Source organism: Teleopsis dalmanni, chromosome X (genome assembly GCF_002237135.1).
Source record: "Teleopsis dalmanni isolate 2A chromosome X, ASM223713v2, whole genome shotgun sequence".
NCBI classification, from domain to species: Eukaryota; Metazoa; Arthropoda; class Insecta; order Diptera; family Diopsidae; genus Teleopsis; species Teleopsis dalmanni.
Window position 1 is genome coordinate 85,873,866 of NC_051848.1, and position 3,517 is coordinate 85,877,382.

The window sequence follows — 3,517 nt, forward strand, 5'->3', positions numbered from 1 at the left end:
AATCAAAACAAATTAATCAAAAGCAATAAAATTGCTGAAAGTTACTAATACTTTCAAAACAGCTGATAGAGACAGCATTTGTTTGTTTATTCCTTAACGAAAGTTGCAATTTATAAAAGTGGCGTTGCCACAGTGTATATTTTTAATTCTTTTGTAAAAATTTAATATTCTATATATATACTATATAATCAGTGATCATCAAACTAAAAAATTTATTTCTTTTAATATTTAATTTTTTATGAACAATTGTAAAAGTAATATACGAAGACATTCACTAATAAGTGAAAATGGCCTAAATGGCTACATAACATTTAATGCAGAAGACATTAAAATAAACGATCAACCTATAAACAAAACTATAGGTAAATCGAATACCGAAATAAACATTAAAAAAACCGCTAGTGAGATTGCTATAGCAAATAAAATTAAATTAATTAGTAATAAAAATAATAATTTAAACAAAATTTCTCCAAACAGTACAAAAGATATAGTTCCATACGAAATTAACATGTCCACAAATACCAGCCACACTAATGACAAAAATAATGAAGCTCTTAATAAAAAAATGAGAGAATTAGAAGTCTTATGCGGCAAACTTCATCAAGAAATTATCCAACTCAAAAGTGAAAACCAAAAATTAAGGTCGCAACTTATTAACAATAATGTTCCGAAAGAGCAAACCACCATAACTTTCGAAACAGACGAGGAAGAGCTTGCTCGTGAAACCGACTGGATCGTGAAAAGAAATAATAAAAGAGCCTCAAAAAAGCGCAAAGCTACTACATCTCCAAGTGTGTCACCAACTCTCAACAATATGACACAAAAGCATTCTAAAGAAACGGAAAAGACATCAACCCAGCTTCGTCCACCTCCAATTATGGTAACTGTCTCTGATAATTACAATCACATAAGAAAAATTATTACAAAGGAAAGCAAAAATAAATTTTTGCTGAAACTAATGAATAACGACTTATGTAAAATTAGCACTTTCGATGGTAACGATTATCGGGAAGTAACTCGAGCTCTAAATGAAGCAAATCTCTCATGGCACTCTTATGAACATAAACAGCTTAGACCAATAAGAGTTATAGCAAAAAACCTGCATCACTCATGCGACCCTACAGATATTGTTGGCGACCTTGCAGAAAAGGGTTTTAAAATTGTCAGCGCAATTAATAAGCTACAATTTAAAACTAAGAAACCACTGGATATGTTCATATTATCCTTTGAGGCAGTAGAAGATACGAACAAAATCCATGAAATCAAAGAAATCTTAAATACGATAGTATCTATAGAAACAATAAAACCCTCTAAAATTATTCCGCAGTGCACCAAATGCCAATCTTTCAACCATACCAAAAACTACTGTCAAAAGCAGCCAAGGTGTGTGAAATGTGCAGGTAAGCATGAAACTATAAATTGTGAAAAACCCGATGATAGTCACCCAAAATGTTGCAACTGTGGGGAGCAACACCCAGCGTCATATCGCGGTTGTGTAGTCGCAAAAGAGCTTCAAAAATTAAGAGACCAAAAAACAAAAAAAGTTCCTGTCCCAGTTCAAACAGATAATATCGAAAGACCAATAATATACTCAAGTCGAAGAATCGCTAAAGTATCATATGCAGACGCTATTAAGCCAACAACCTCCGTATCCCAAAAAATAAATATATCTGATGAATCACAAAATGTCCTCTCTGTTATTCTTGAAAAACTAATGGCAATAGAAAATCGCCTAGACAACTTAGAACAAAAACATAATTGTACATCTGTATGATTGCTCTTAAAATTATGGAATGGAACGCAAATGGTTTGCTTCAACACAAAAACGAATTAGAATTACTTCTGCTAACAGAAAATATAGACATATGCCTAATAAGCGAAACTCATTTTACAAAAGAAACGTATATCAATTTTAAAAACTATAATATTTATCATACTATCCATCCAAGCAATAATGCTAGAGGCGGAAGTGCTGTTATAATTAAATCCAACATTAAGCATTATCAAGATAATAAACTCTCTAATGAAGAGTTCCAGGCAACAACCGTTGCAGTTGAAGAGAGTGGTTCCAAAATACAAATAACGTCCATCTATAGTCCACCAAGACATAACGTAAAATATGAACAATACGTAGATCTATTAAAATTACACAATCATAAAGCAATAATTGGTGGTGATTTTAACGCAAAAAATGTTCAATGGGGGTCAAGACTAAATACCACAAAGGGTAAGGAATTACTTAAAGCATGTCGGGCCACAGGTTTTGAAGTTCTCTCCACAGGCTCTCCAACATACTGGCCAACTGATAGAAATAAGTTACCAGATGTCATTGATTTCTTTATTGTAAATAAAATTCAAAAAAGAGACATTGAAGTTAAAGCAGGACTTGACTTAAATTCTGATCATTCTCCAATATTGCTTACTTATGGATGTAATATTCTATCTACGATACCTAAACCGACACTAACAAACCGTCTAACAGACTGGAATTATTTTAAGGCCCAGATAAATGAAAATATTGACCTATCCTGCAAAATACGAAGTATAAATGACCTAGAGAGTGAAACGCATTGCTTTACAAGCTTGATTCAAACATCGGCATGGCGCAGTTCTCCACTGCAGAATAGTAAGCAATTTGATAAAAACTATCCGGTCGAAATTTTAAATCTAGTCCATAATAAAAGAAAATTACGTAAAAAATGGCAACAATCACGATTAATACAAGATAAAAGAAACCTTAATAATGCCACTCAAAAAATAAGAAGAGAAATCAGTAATTTTAAAAATGAAAATGTTAAGAAATATCTTACAAACTTGACATATGATAGCAAAACTAACTATTCTCTCTGGAAAGCTATGAAAAAATATAAAAGACCGATCACTCATAATCCTCCATTAAAAAAAGATAATAATGAATGGGCGAAAAGCAATATTGAAAAGGCACAAGTTTTGGCTGAATACTTAAGTAATACCTTCAATCAAGAAGAAACCCATCATATAGAGCCAAATAACAACATAGATGATTAAGCTATTATGCGGATAAAAAATAAAGAAGTAACTGGGGAAATCAAAAAATTGAAATTAAAGAAATCACCAGGATATGACCTCATAACTAGTGAAGTGTTGAAAAAGCTACCTCCAAAAGGAGTAGCCAAACTTGCACAGATATTTAATGCGAGTATAAAATTAAATCATGTCCCTAGCTATTGGAAAGTTGCTGAAGTTGTGATGGTACTAAAACCAGATAAGGACCAACATTCTCCAACTTCATATAGACCAATCTCTCTCCTGCCAACCATAGGAAAACTGTTCGAAAAGCTTATCTGTAAAAGACTTGAAAAAGTAGTTTGTCAAAGAAATCTTATCCCAAATCATCAGTTTGGATTTCGGAAAAAACACTCAACAATCGAACAAGTACACAGAGTTACGCACGAAATAGAAAAGGCTTTAGAAAACAAAGAAACTTGTTCAGCTGTGTTTCTGGATATATCAAAGGCTTTTGACGGGGTTTGGCACT